The sequence below is a fragment of the Pelodiscus sinensis genome, chromosome 20 (genome assembly GCF_052426305.1).
Source record: "Pelodiscus sinensis isolate ZL-2025 chromosome 20, ASM5242630v1, whole genome shotgun sequence".
NCBI classification, from domain to species: domain Eukaryota; kingdom Metazoa; phylum Chordata; order Testudines; family Trionychidae; genus Pelodiscus; species Pelodiscus sinensis.
In genome coordinates this window covers 22,049,046-22,064,589 of record NC_143071.1, presented here as the reverse complement: position 1 = coordinate 22,064,589, position 15,544 = coordinate 22,049,046, and the positions used below count along the sequence as shown (strand labels likewise).

Sequence of the window (15,544 nt, the reverse complement as noted above, 5' to 3'; positions counted from 1 at the left end):
ATGGACTATATGGTGATCCTGGACTTTTAAAAGGAGATCCAGTACAAATAAACTTGAGAGACAATGCTGAACTACACAGTGTACAAACCCCTCATGATATTCCTATCCCACTGCTTGACAAGAGTGGAAACAGAGTTCAAGAAAACGGACTGGATCGGCACGCATTCATCTGTTTGGATTTGAAATATTTAATGAAGCAGCTGTGAGAGAAAACCACTGGCTGACATACACACAAAGTGAAATGAACGAGAATGATCTGTGAGATGGATGCCTTAAGAGGATTCTGGAAAATTCCTTTAGCCAAAGAGGTAATCAGCTGATTTCATTTATCACACCATTGGGAGATTTCTCTCTTGAAGATTACCTTCTGGGATTACCAGCATGCATGGCATTTCCACGGAACGATGGCAGAACTTTTAACAGACACAACGGAACTGTCGTTTACGTGTATGTTATTTTGATATACGAATCCTGGATGGAAGAAAGACCTAAGACCTAAGACAACCCAGTTAGCCTGGACTGAAGCTAAACAAGGAAAAATGTATTTTCCACCTACCACAAATCGAGGTTTTGGGACCATAAAAAGCAATTCAAGAACTGAACGCACAAGCTAATGTATCAGAACTGAGATATATATGGGGATGGAAAATGCATTGGTCAATACCTACATAACCTTTCTATAGTGACAAAACCACTGAGTGAACTGTTAACATCTGACATGGTTTGGCCAGGGAGGCCAAATCAAGAAATTGCCCTCAGCCAGGCAAAATAAATGATCTCAACCACTCTCATTCTCCAGTATGAGATGTGAACAGACACACAGGGTGCATCTACATTGGCATGATTTTGCACAAATACTTTTAATGGAAGAGTTTTTCTGTTAAAAGTATTTGCACAAGAGAGCGTCTATGCTGGCATGTGCCTTTGCGCAAAATATTTGCTTTTGCGCAAAAGCATCCGTGCAAGTGTAGATGCTCTCTTGCGCAAGAAAGCTCTGATGGCCATTTTAGCCATCGGGCCTTCTTGCGCAATAAATTTATGTTCCCTTTCTACACTGGCCTCTTGTGCAAGAAAACTTGCACAAGAGGACTTATCCTTGAGGGGGAATTTATGGACCAGAAAGAAACAACAAAAAGATGCCGGGCCAAGTTTGTCAGGTCTGGGAGAGGTTGAAGACCATGTGCTGGGCCTGTGTTTTTCCAGCAATGAGGCTGCAAGTGAAAGTCAGCACCAGAGACAGAAGCTGCATTTTCTACCTTTGCTTTTAGTTTCTCTCCCCTTTTGAGTATGGTTGTCTGTGTTTGTCTTTTGGGAAACATGATTGGACTCCAACAGCTGTAACAATAACAGCTCCAACCTATCTCAAAGGAAAGTTAGGACCATTTAAGAGCCTGTCAAATCCAGAGATTCCTTCAAAAGACTCTCTCCAGATAAAAGGCACGGGAATGAGGAAGATTGTTAAAATAAAAGCTTTCCTTTACATTTCAAAAGCCTTAGCTGCTCTTCCTTCTTTTCTGAATCTTTAATAAAAGGTTCAAAAGATATTTCCTGATGTGCTTGCCACAATATTTGTCTAGGTCTTCTGTCCAAAGGCCCAGTCACCTTCAGGTCTGTCCTTCAATAAAGGAGATGCAGGTAGGAGGAGTGTCTGCACCCAAATCCTGGGATGCTGTAGAGGACATTGGTCTCTTTATCCCTATTGGATTTGATGGGAAGCAGATTTTTAGGGAACAGACCCTCTCTCATTTTCATGAACCCTTAGAAGTGGGATCACCCGTCCCCTCTTCTGTGTCTGACTCATCAGCACTTCTGCTTTGTGACCTGCAGCAGATTCCTGTGCAGAGGGATAGCTTTTGTTCTTCATGGCTACAGAAGCAGAGAAAGTCTTCCCAGTGGAATCCCAGGTGTTCACAATCAAAGTCTCCCCCCTCCTATTCAGATGGGTGTTGTATCTCACCGCTGCTGAGCAGCAGAGGTCTGTGTAGACCAAATCCCAAGCCTTGTTTAAAACTGTTCAATGATGGACAGTGAAAGTCTGGTGCTAATACTTTTGACTCTTTAGGCCCATTTAGTCTATCTAAGTTAATACAACAGCCCTCATTTCCATTGTGCACAGGACCCCCAAATCTTTACTCTGGGCTTGCTCTTCAGAACACAGGCCTCTGGCTGGGAGGCTCATGGGTGCAGGAGTCTGGTGTGGGCCTGGACTGCCATAGAAAATGTCAATAACTGACCTTGCTTCTGTCCTCTTCCACTGTTTCCCTTTCTCTGAGGCTGCTAGTACCTTAACCCTCCCCACCCCATGCCGACAGTACCCCCAGGACACAGGGAAGGCACATGAACCCCAGGGGAAAGGTAGTAACAGGGAGTCATTGCCACTAGTTCAAAGCCCTTTGGAACAACCTACATCCAAAGGGCAGCATGCCCTGATGCTCAAACACTTCAGAATCCAGAGTCTAACAAGAAAACACAGAGCAGGCTGACTGATCTGCTCACAGCACAGACCCCTCAGCTCATTTAACTCACCCCTTCAAATGAAGGAGAGCAGTTTGCTCAGGTATGGGGAGCCCAACCTCATCCTCAGAGCAGCACCTTGCCTTATGGCCTTCTGCTGTAACAGCCACCTCTGAGAAGAGCATGGTGCTGGCATAACCTGCTAGTTCACCACTGCCCCAGTGGCCATATCCGCAGCATTGTCTCCACCTCCATCCAAGCCCAGAGAATTATCACTAGCCCTCCTGGCACATGCACACCATAGAGGTGGCTCCCCACAACAATGATCCAGACTCCCAGAGGTACGTCTGAGCAGTACTGAGCACAGAAACCCAACCCAACAGAGGGGTTATGGTTGCAAACACCAGTGGCCATGCTGCAGCAGGGTAAATCATTGGCTCTCATCTAAGTCTTGCTATTGAAAGCGACCACTTGGCTTTAGCTCAGGAGCTGGGGAAGTCCTATTATCAAACAGCTGGTGCAGAGGAAGCAAATGTGTTGCTCAGGCAATCAATGACATTGGAAAAGTCAAAATCATCCAATTCTGCTAGAATAATTTTTTCAACTGACTTAAAAAAATGCTGGAAACACCAGACGGCTTTCTCTGGAAGTGTGAAGAGCACTGAATTCTTCAGCCTCACTTCTGGCTGTTCCTACCTCAGTGACATATTTCAAGTCTCAGCCCCCACTCTGGTCAGTCACACCTCTCCCGCATGGCCCATTGCCGTCGCAAACTGAACACACTGAGACATAGGCTGCTTCCTACCACACAGCTCCAATCCCACGCCACCAACACACATGCCTTTCTCTCTCCTTCCCTCCTGCATCCACCATCCTGCCAAGTCCTGGGGCTGCTGCTTCCAGACCAGGTGCTTATCATGTCACTTCTGAGACTGCAGGCATTGCACAAGGGAGACTTAAGCTGGATATTAGGAAAAACGTTCTACTCTGAAGGAAAGCAAAGCACTGGAACAGGTTATCTAGGGAGGCTGTGGAATGCCTGTCCTTGGAGGTTGTTAAGGAACACGGTAGACAAACAGCTGTGAGAAATGGCCTAGGAACACTGAATCATGCCTCCTCAGAGTGGGTCATTAGACCTCTTGAGGTCCTTTCCAACCCTTTCTTTCTATGCTCCTAGGTGAATGAACTTAATTTTCATCATATTGCCCATCTGTGATATAAAGGCACATTAGAGAGAAAACTTGTACGCAGACACCTTGCTGGGTTGCTAAACAGCCTCAGTGCCAAAAAAAGACCTGGGCTTGCATTCCTATCACCTTGTGTTGTGACTATCTGACCTGAATCAGTGGTGTGAACGTTTGGACAAATCTTTCCTCCACTCGGCCATTTGTGGCAGATGGTGACGAGCTGATGTGACATGTGTGATACCATTTCCTGTGGCAAACAGCTGATGCTCCCTAGGTGTGAACTGAGTTCCTTTGTCACTTACAATCTGCTCAGGAACCCTCAGCCACGAAAACAAGAGTCTGCATAGTACTGCCATCAGACCTGAACCAATGGAATTCATTCAGAATAACGCAGGTCATTTACAAGAGGCATCTAATGCAAATAAAACCACTTGTCCCATAAACAGCCCAGCACAGGCTATGGGGATTCACTGCTCTGAGGTAACTGGCCACACGTAAAGACATAACACACACTTGCAGCGTTTGCTATTTCCTCTGTTTGTGTGCCAATCCCCGGCCAGGACACAAAACCTCTGGCCAAGACTTCCATTGCTACAATTCCAAAATGGCCTTTGTATAATTTTTGGAGCTACATAGGAATAACCACTCTGGTGGCACGTAGCAGGTACCTGAGGTGCAGTTACCTACTCCTTTGTTTCCATTAGGGATGTTAAATCCCAGTTCATTAGGAACTGGTTAAAGGTTACGTTTGCCTAATGTTTAACTGGTTAACTGATTAAAGCGGGAGCCAGCCTGGCTGGAACAGCCCCAGCCTAGGGGGCTCCTGCCCCCAGCTGGTGGGGCTAGGCTGTCACTGGCTCCCAGCTCCCAACCCCTGTCGGAGCAGCCCCTTGTCCATGGTGGGCCCAGGCTCCCCACAGACAGAAGCTGCTCTGCCAGAGAAGCCTCTGCCTGCGGAGCACCCAGGCTCCCCTCTGGACGAGAGCAGCCCCAGTCCGTGTTCTCCCTGCGGGATTGGAGCAGCCCTCTGCTGGTGGCAGGCAGGAGCTGCTCCAACCTCTTCCCTCCCTTGTTACCAGTTAACCAGGACTGGTGAGCATTACCTGTTTAGGTAAACCAGGTAACCAGCTAACCTTCCACATCCCTAGTTTCCATCAGACATTGCTCCAGCTGATTGTGTGCATCAGCCTGTCCATTCATTGCCATGTCATGGACTTGAGCCAGCATTAGCTCACTTGACAGTTGCTCTGTGCCACGGCATTTGCCACTGACCAGGGTTCAGTCTGTGCCATACAGAGGGTCTGTGGTTCCATTGCTTTGACCTGCCACTTCCAGGGTAAAGCAGGACAAGTGGGTGATGAAGTCTAGCCCCCGCAGTACACAGTAAAAGCCACCATCTTTTCCTCCCCACTTATACTATATTGATCACACCCTGTGCCGTCTCGACAGGAGTGAACCAGTCCTCAATGTGTGACTCAAATAAGTCCACTTCCCTCAAGCAGCCAGGTGCGTGGATCCTTTCTCTGTTCCCCCTAAATGAACCCTTCACTGAGAGTTTCCATGCTCCACGCTGCTCTCTCCTCTGCAGTGTTCAGCCAGTAGGATCCCGTCTTCATTGCAGTTTGTGTGCCTTACGCAACTAGGGTTGCCAGGTGTCCGGTATTGTACCAGACAGTCCATTATTTGCGCTCTTTGTCTGGTAAAAAAAATCAGACAATACTGGACATGTGTGATGTGCAGTGTGCAATGTGCAGTGTCCGGTATTCTCTGCTTTTTCTGGCTGCGCACCAGACGGAAGCCTGGCGTGGGCCGGGGGAGGGGCTGGGAGTCCCAGCTGAGAGGGGGGCCACGATTGCAGCTGGAAGCCCTAAGCTAGTTGAATGTGAAGAGGAGGGGAAGCCGGGAGCCTGCGCGGGATGGGCAGCGCCCTGGCATCTACAAGTGCCCGGGTCAATCCCTCTCCACGCCGGCCGATTTGTTCACTCCTCACACCCTTCCTGACCGGCCGGTTCTCCCCCACTTCCTCTCCTGATCTTCCCCGGCCAGCCCCCCTGCACCGCCCCCCAGCTCTGCTTCCCACCGGCCCATTCCTCTTCCTCATCCTCATCTCCCCTGAGCAGTGCCGCTGCATGCCCCCCTCCGCACCAGCTCTGCTTCCTGCCCCCCCTTCCTCCTGGCCAGCCTCGCGGCCCCCGACCCTCCCCTCCAGCTCTGCTTCCCGCCGGCCAGTTCCTCTTCCTCATCTCCCCCGGCCAGCATTGCTGCACACACACCCCCAAATCTGCTTCCCGCCCCCCTTCCTCCAGGCCCCCCACTTCCTCCCGGCCAACCTTGAGGCCCCCGACATCCCCCCAGCTCTGCTTCCCACCGGCCCATTCCTCTTCCTGATCTCTCCTGGCCAGTGCCGCTGCACTTCCCCCCTCCAAAATCTGCTTCCCGCCCCCCTTCCTCCAGGCCCCCCACTTCCTTCTGGACAACCTTGAGGCCCCCGACACACCTCCCCCGCCAGCTCTGCTTCCCGCCCCCCTTCCTCCTGGCCCCCCCTTCCTCCCAGCCAGCCCCACAGCCAGACCCCCCCAGCTGTGCTTCCCGCCCCCCCTTCCTCCCAGCCAGCCAGCCTCACAGTCCCCAACTCTGTTTCCTGCCCCCCCTTCCTCCCAGCCAGTCCCCCATCCCCCTGCCCACGATCAAGTGTGTCCAGTTTTTTGGGGGGGTCTACCTGGTAACGCTATACACAACACACATGGTACGATGGACCCGCACTGGTACAGTGAGGCCCCAAGCACCACGTGGCTAAATGTGTGCCGCATGCCAAGTACACACATTGCTGCCTGGGCTGCCTTCTGGCTTCTTCTAACAGCAGCCCAGCCACAAATGGCTTTCTGGTTCTGCCAAAGGCTCAGACACGCTTCCACAGGATGCTCCCTGTACATGGTGCAGGCCTGCCTTGCTACTAACACAGATCACTGGTTCCTAAGCCCTCTGCTTGTTTTCATCCAGGGCAGATCCCTCTGGGACCAACGTGCTCTGTTCCAATTGCCAATGGAGGCTGGTTCTCTTAGGACCCAAGAAGGAACCAGGAACAGCTGCAGTGCCCAGTCCCAGGTCTGGCTGGCTGGATTCTAGGCTGCTTTGTCTGAGTGCTTGCTCCTTTGCCAAATGTGTAATTTAGGCCTGGTCTCCACGTAACAGCCTACGTCCACGGGGGGGAGGTGGCCGAGTTTTGCTGAGATAGCCCTGGTTTATTTTAGGAACTTTCAGTCGGTCATCTATGTCCCCCACTCCCCAAGGGATGTGTCCCCACAGACCTAACCACCAGTGTAGATAGCACTAGGTTGTTGGAAGAATCTTCTGCTGGCCTAGCAACCATCTCTTGGGAGATGGAGCATTCATGTTAAAATTAAAAAAAGAACATTTTAAACATTACTTAGGAAAGTGAGATGTCTGCAAGTCACCAGGGCCTGATGAAATGCATCCTAGAATACTCAAAGAGCTGAAAGAGGCAGTATCTGAGCCTGCAGCTATCATCTTTGAAAAATCATGAAAGTCGGGAGAGAGTCCAGAAGACTGGGAAAGGGAAAATCTAGTGCCCATCTATAAAAAGGGGAATAAGAACAACCCAGGAAACTACAGACCAGTCAGTTTAACTTCTGTGTCAGGGAAAATAATGGAGCAAGTAATTAAGGAATCCATCTACAAACATCTGGAAGATAAGCTGATAGGTAACAGCCAGCATGGATTTGTAAAGAACAAATCATGTCAAACCAATCTGATAGCTTTCTTTGATAGGCTATAAAGCCTTGAGGATAAGGGAGAAGCGGTGGAAGGTATACCTAGACTTTAGTAAGGCATCTGACACTATGAAAATACAACCTAGAAGGGGCTACTTTAAGTTGGGTGCATAACTGGCTGAATAACCATTCTTAGAGAGTAGTTATTAATGCTTCACAATCATGCTGAGAGGGCATAACAAGTGGGGTTCTACAAGAGTCTGTTTTGGGACTGGTACTGTTCAATATCTTCATCAATGATTTTGATGACAGCATAGAGCAGTGTTTCTTAAACTGTGTTCCCAGTCAGAGGTGGAGAACAACAGAGTTAAAAATGGCTGCCATTAAAGGGTTTTTGCTCAATAACTTTCCCCCAACACCCCCCTTTTTTTTTGTTCAATAACTTCCCCCCCCCCCCCCCCCAACCCTCTCCCTCTCCCTCGGTTTTTCTCATAAAAAAATTGTTTGGTGTTCCTCATTTTTTAAATTTTAAGAAACACTGGCATAGAGAGTATGCTTATTCAGTCTGCAGATGATACCAAGGGGTTGCAAGTGCTTTGGAGGAGAGGGTCAAAATTCAAACTGATCTGGACAAACTGGAGAAATGGTCTGAGGTAAACAGGATGAAGTTTAATAAGGAACAATGCAAAGTTCTCCACTTAGGAAGGAACAATCAGTTTCACATATACAGAATGGGAAGCGACTGTCTAGGAAGGAGTACTACAGAAAGGGATCTAGGGGCCATAGTGAACTACAAGCTAACTAGGAGTCAACAGTGTCACACGGTTACAAAAAAAGCAAACGTGATTCTTGGATGCTCAAGTTGTGAGCAAGACACAAGAAGTCATTCTTCTGCTCTACTCTGCACTGATTAGACCTCAGTTGGAGTATTGTGTCCAGTTCTGGGTGCCACATTTCAAGAAAGATGTGGAGAAATTGGAGAAAGTCCATAGAAGAGCAACAAAAATTATTAAAGATCTAGAAAACATGACCTACGAGGGAAGACTGAAAGAACTGGGCTTGTTTAGCTTGGAAAAGAGAAGACTGAAGGGGGGCATGATAGCAGTTTTTCAAGTACTATATCTAAAAGAGTGTTACGGGGGGGGGGGGATTGTTCTTCTTGGCCTCATGATGATAGGGCAAGAAGCAATGGGCTTAAATTGCAGCAAGGGAAGTTTAGGGTGGATACTAGGGAAAATTTCCTAACTGTCGGGGTGGTTAAACACTGGAATAAATTGCCTGGGGAGGTTGTGAAATCTCCATCTCTGGAGATATTTAACAGCAGGTTAGATAGACGTCTGTCAGGGACGGTCTGGACGGTGCTTGGTCCTGCTGTGAGGGCAAGGGATTGGACTCGATGACCTCTCGAGGCTTCTTCCAGTGCTAGGTTTCTATGCTAACAGAAGAGCCAGCAGGCACTGCAACTACACTGGTGTAGCATTTTAAATATAGTTATACCTTCCATATCTTCTTACCAACTTTGCTTACTTTGTTCACAAAACTGGAACAAGGAATTTTAGCTGCCCCTAAGACATCATCACCAGACTCCTTCTGAGGAGAAAAGCGCAGGTAGCAGGCATTCCTTTCCATTCCATTCCAACAAAAGCGATCAGGTGCATTAGCTCAGACTCCTTCTGTGACAATAGCCTTTTGTCCGGATATAACCTTTTTTGCCCGTACAGCTACACTGGGGTACGGCATCCACAAAGCACTCTACTTTTTACTCGTAAATGTACTGCAGTCCCCTGAAAGAAACAAGTTCCAAAGAGGCAGTTTTCCTGCTATAATTGCATCTCACTAAAGGATTTGCTGGCACAGCTGTGCTGGTCCGGGATCACCCACAACTAACTGAGCCATCCAGTGTAGTACTGGCCCCAGCTGGCCCTGGAGCTAGTGCCTGGTAGCTATCATCCCAGGTCTATCACGCACACAAAGCTCTCAGCACAATGACCTTTTTCCAGGCAATGTTCCACACTGAGCAGTACAGTTACAAGCCTGAAAAATTCCAGCTCCATTAGAGGACATGCCATGTTTCAAGATAGACACGTCACTGTGGTACGCCCCTCCATACCAGCAGCAAGTAGGCGCCTGATTGACTTCACAAGACATGGGGCAACTGACAGTTACAAGCCAAGGTGGTAGCATTTCACACCCATTTTGCATGGAGGTAAATAGTTACACAAGGTGCAGGTCAATGGAGAATCGAGCCCACCAAGTACCAGTGAGGTGCAACTTAGCAATGCTGAATGAATGACTTCTGTGCCAGCAGTCGTGCTCCCCAGGCCCACACCTTACGCACACAGCCAGATGTACAGAAATCTACAGCACACACGTGGACTCCCTCAGACACAATTACAGGTCTAATTCTGTCCACGGTGAAAACAAATGCAAAATTCCCAAAGCTTCCCACAGAAACTGGTTGCTGCTTCATGGTGCTGTAATGCAGAGTTCAAACCATATGTATGGACACTTGCCCTGATAAAAGAAGAGCTTACCTCTGCAATCTCAATGACAGTGTGGGCTCAGGGCAATCAGTGCAGCCCAGAACACGGCAGTCAAATAAAAACAAGACCTGTTTCAGTGCACACTTAGGAAAGTAGAGACCTGACAACATGCCATTGCCTTGCAAACTAGATAAATGCTCAGTTAAGCAAACAGTCCTGGGGTGGATCAAAGCAATAGTATCATCTATCACTGCTATTGCTCGTTCATGTTCATTGGCCAGTTATTTACCACACAAATATGAGTAAAATGAATCCAGAAGGCAGATCCAGAAAGCAAATGAATCCAGAGTGGTTAGATTTTCACAGTTCATCAGCACCCAGCAGCTGCCTCTGGTGTGTTCCACAAAGATTTATTTACACGCCACCCAAATGCACGTTACACATGGAACCCAGGAGGAGCTCCTCGAGACCTGTGTGGGTTGGTAGCACACGGTCACAGAAGCCAGGGGGTTCAGGCTGCTGGGGAGCACAGAGGGACAGAGGAGAGCTGCAATTCAGAGCAACGTCCCCGACAGCTTGGGGAGCACAGCAAGGTGCCTCAGTGGTCACCAGCTGCCACTCAGAGAGGGGCAATGTCTGAGGGTTGAGCAAACGAGCAAGGAGTCTGGTTGAAGAATTACACTGGGATTTCAACAATTTCCACCCCATTATCAACCTCAGCCTGGACCAGTCCATACAAGAGATCCATTTCCAGACACAACAGTACAAATAAATGATGGTTACATACACACCACCCTATGACGGAAACCTACTGACCACTATTCTTACCTACATGCCTCTAGCTTCCAACTAGAGCACATCATCAGAGAGGAAAGTGATCAGGAATAGTCAGCATGGATCGCCAAGAGCAAGTCATACCTGACCAACCTGACTGCTTTCTATGACAAGGTAACTGGCTCTGTGGACATGGGGAAGTCAGTGAAGGTGATATACCTTGACTTTAGCAAATCTTTTAATAAAGTCTCCCACAGTGTTCTTGCCAGCAAGTTAAGGAAGTATGGACTGGATAAATGGACTGTAAGATGGAGAGAAAGCTGGCCAGGTTGTAAGGATCAACAGGTAGTGATCAATGGCTCTATGTCAGGTTGGTGGTCGGTTTCAAGCGGAGTGCCCCAAGGATCAGTTCTAGGGCCGATTTCGTTCAACATCTTTATGAATAACCTGGATGAGGGGATGGATCGTACCCTCAGCAAGTTTGTGGATGACACTAAGCGGGGGGAGAGGTAGATACGCTGGAGGGCAGAGACAGGATCCAGAGTGACCTGGACAGATTAGAGGATTGGGACAAAAGAAATCTGATGAAGTTCAACAAGGACAAGGGCAGAGTCCTGATCTTGGGATGGAAAAATCCCACGCACTGCTATAGGTGGGGGACTGACTGGTTACGTGGAAGTACAGCAGAAAAGGACCTGGGGAAGTAGATATGACTCAACAGTGTGTCCTTGTAGCCAAGAGGCTAATGGCAAATTCGGGTGCATTAGGAGGAGCATTTCCAGCAGATCTAGACACACCCACCTTCCTGCAAAGCTGCCACTGCCTGTGGCCATTTGGCCCTCCCCACAACACACCTCTCTGTGCCACCCTGCCATGCACCTTTTGTTCTGCCACCCACCCTATGTGCCACCCTGCGACACACCTCCCCACGTGCCTCCCCAAGACACACCTCCCCTTGCCACCCAGCCCCGTGCTGCCCTGCCATGCATCTCACCCACTGCCACCACCACCCATGTGCAGTCAGGCAAAAATCCTAACATCTACCTCTTCTGAGAGAATCTCTCTCAGCAGCCTTTGCCAGGCTCAGGCTTTGCTTGGATGCACAGGCAGACAGCTGTGTAGTGGAACATTCTCAAAAGCACCTGAGTGACTTGGGAGCCCCATTTCCAGAAGTGACTTAGGAGCCTGGGAGTCAGTCTCCCATGTCAGTGAATCACTTTTGAAAATATTCCCCTCAGAAGTGCATCCTCTCTCTGTCACCAGTAAAAGTGTCCAGAAGAAGAGAGGCCTGCTGGAGCCTGCGCAGAACAGTGCTTGGGCAGGCTGCAATTCTTGCCCAGGCCCAGGGTCCAGCATTTCAGCTGGTCCATGCTGCCCACAGACCCAGCAGCACTGTATGGCTGGTGCCCCAAGAATCAGGTGCTTTCAGCTCCTGGGTGGAGAGCCCCATACTGCCCACAGCATAGCCACAGCCTACATTGCTCCTTTGACGTAAGTAGGAGCCCAACTCTTGGTAACTAAGTCACCTATCGTGGGCAGATGCTGTCTCCCACATCCTTGCCCGCTCTAGACAGCCACGGCCATCTGCTCCTCAGCCAGGATGCTGGGGCTGCAGAAGGGCAACAGGATGGCTCTGGAGCAGCACGAGGCAGGAACGGAGCCACATAGTTCCTGCTCTTTCCATTCCATAAGGAGATTTTCTGTGCTGCTGCTTCCCTATGCAAGAGCCACCATGGAGAAGTGGTGCCCCAAGAAGCTGACAAACAGGTAGCTGAGGCCTTATATGGCTTTTTACTTCCATGTGTGAAGGTGCCAGACGGTGAGAGCAATATAATGGGGCAGAGATTGGTGGAGCTGACCAATGAGCTTCCTACCCCATCTCCATCACACTGTGCTCCAGGCAGAGATTTGTAGTTCGGGGAGATGAGAGTAGCTATAAAAAGTGCTGACACTTCAGTTAAGCAGAATTTGCAGATGCTGCTGTTGCTGCTTCTTACATAAGTTATTTCTCGCTAACCACAAATCAGAAAAGTAGACCCTGAAATGAATGTTTAAATGAGCCGTTTGAGACTCTGCTATGGTGTAAGTGTCCTCCCTTATGAAACACACACCAATAGGAGAAACTCTGCTACCTCAAGGGCACATCACTATTCAGCTCCTAGAAAATAATCCAACCCAACAGGCACCAGCTCCTGGGGACAGATCAGAGCACAGCCCAAGCCCTGTATTTTGCCTTTACACCTTCAAAGGCTGAACTGGCGCAGGGGCCACCACAGCCCTTGGCATCAATGAGAATGGGGCGGAGGGCCAATCCTGCCCTCAGCTTGCTCTTACACCCAAGCTGTGGGAGAGAAGGAGCTTCCCAGAGTCATAGGTAGCATACGCATCACCACGCGCACGGAGACACAGCTCACCGGATTTCTCAGCAGCTCTTGAGCTATTGCAAATCAGACAACAAGAGTGCCAGTGCTATGGTGCACTCCGGGCTGAGTTTCAGAGCAGGGCTAAAATTGGAACCTGAACAGCCCTAAAAACAGCTTGGATCTGGTGGTGGAAGCAAACGTCTATGTCAGTGACAAGATGGAAATCCCTGCCATGGAGGGAGAGTTTCCATTCACCCAAAACCTCGTGTTAGTGGCACTTTGTCATTTCCACTGTATGCAACACAAGACAGGGAAAGACCAAACTGGCGGTCACATGGGTACCACGGCTCTGTATAACAGCAATGATCCAGGGCAAACCAGGTCTGCCCCGGGGGTATTGATCAGGCTCTCCACTGAGGGGCACATACCTAAGCTGCAGACGTTCCCAGCGGGGCAGCTCTCTAGCCCAGGAGTAAACGCTACACACCCAGCATGGCAAAGCTCAGCCTCCCACAACAATAATGAGTTGAGGAAATGCCTTTGGGTGGAGCTCCCAGCACTGAATTATAGAATCTTAAACCCTAGACCGGGAAGGGACCTCAAGAGGTCGAGTCCAGCCCCCTGCCCTCGTGGCAGGACCAAGCACCGTCTAGATCCTCCCTGAGAGTGTCTGCCTAATCTGCTCTTAACTATCCCCAGAGATGGAGATTCCACAACCTCCCGGGGCAATTTATTCCAGTGTTTAACCACCCTGACAGGCAGGAACTTTTTCCTAATGTCCAACCTAAACCTCCCTTGCTGCAGTTTAAGTCCATTGCTTCTTGTCCTGTCCTCAGAGGCCAGGAAGAACAATTTTTCTCCCTCCTGCTTATAACATCCTTTTAGATACTTGAAAACTGCTGTCATGTTCCCTCTCAGTCTTCTCTTTTCCAAACTAAACAAGCCCAATTCTTTCAGCCTTCCCTCATAGGTCATGTTCTCCAGACCTTTAATAATTTTTGTTGCTCTTCTCTGGACCTTCTCCAATTTCTCCACATCTTTCTTGAAATGCGGTGCCCAGAACTGGACACAATACTCCAATTGAGGCCTAATCAGCAGAGAGTAGAGAGGAAGAATGATTTTTCGTGTCTTGCTCACAACACTCCTGTTAATGCATCTCAGAATCATGTTTGCTTTTTTTGCAACAGTTTCACACTGTTGACTCATGTTTAACTTGTCATCCACTATGACCCCTGAATCTCTTTGTGCAGTACTCCTTCCTAGACAATAACTTCCCATTCTGTACGTGTGAAACTGATTGTTCCATCCGAAGTGGAGCACTTTGCATTGGTCCTTATTAAACTTCATCCTATTTACCTCTGACTATCTCTCTAGTTTGTCCAGATCATTTTGAATTTTGACCCTACCCTCCAAAGAACTTGCAATGACTGGGTGCTGTGCCCACTGCATGGCACAATGACTGCAACCAGTGACTTCAGCAAGGTGGGAACACACCAGATATGGCAGAGTGTTAAAGGACCAATTAAACCATGAACACCGTGATCTTTATAATGACACCGGTAATCTCAGCAGGTGTTAGTGACTGCCTCCCAAGCTGGTGAGGGACCTGGGCAGAGCTGTAAATATTTAGAAACATGTTAAACTACAAATGATAAGTGGGACAACAAACCTAACTGGTTTCATGATCGAGTCTGATATGTTTCTGGCAGGGAGGATCTGACAGGATAGCCTGTACCTGATCTGTGGCTGCTAGCAGCAAATATCTCCAATGATTACCAATGGGAATTGAGATGGGAAGGCTTCAAGCGACTACACACAGTTCTTTCCCAGGTGCCTGGCTGGGGGTCTTGCTCACAGGCTCAGGGTCTAAGTGATGGCCATATTTGGGATTGGGAAGGAATTTCCTCCTAGGTCACAGTGGCAGAGACCGGGGGGCAGGGGTGTCACTTTCCTCTACAGCATGCGACTGGGTCATTTGTAGGGTCATACGAGTGTAATCGAAGGATTCTCTGAGACTTGACGTCTTTGAACCATCATTAGAAAACTTCAGTGACTTTTTGGCGAGTTCTGTGGCCTGCAACATGGAAGGGATCAGACTAGATGAAGGGACCATGGTGTTCAAGTCTGAGAGATCTCATGCACTGGTCCGAATGGAAGTCTTATAGCTGAAGAAGCCTCATCAGACACAAGCTCCTCCAGCCTGACACGGGCAGCAAACTTGAGGTGATATCGGAAACTGACCCCAAGTTCCGGAAACATGGTGCAATAGAAGCTGAAATCCATGTGCGAGTGACTGGGGCCATCATTTCACCAGCAGCTGTGAAACAGAGAACCCAGGCTCCTCAGCAGGAATTCCAGCCTGGGACTCTCCAGAACCATGAAGCTGTGGGGTTCTAGGGCGCTCTTCCTCCTTGCCACCGCCATGCAGCTGTGTCAGGGTCAAAGGTTTGTCAACAGCCCAGGGACAGAGGTGAAGCTGTCTGTGGGAAAGGCCCAAAAGTGGCCTGAGCAGCACCCTGTGGGGTGGGGGAGAGTTGGAGCCACGTTTAGCT

At 49.1% G+C, this 15,544-nt stretch overlaps 1 protein-coding gene across 5 annotated transcripts in view; it reads right to left on the bottom strand.

Moving 5' to 3' along the window:
• Nucleotides 1-15,544, bottom strand: part of GAS7 (growth arrest specific 7) — a 247,939-nt gene that overhangs the window by 231,170 nt on the left and 1,225 nt on the right. The window contains exon 2 of one of the 5 annotated variants that reach the window (XM_089771962.1): nt 14,728-15,508. The exons of the other annotated variants lie outside the window; for them this stretch is intronic. The gene's annotated coding sequence lies outside the window, so the exon portion shown is untranslated. The remainder of the gene's footprint in view (nt 1-14,727; nt 15,509-15,544) is intronic. 5 annotated transcript variants of the gene reach the window in all.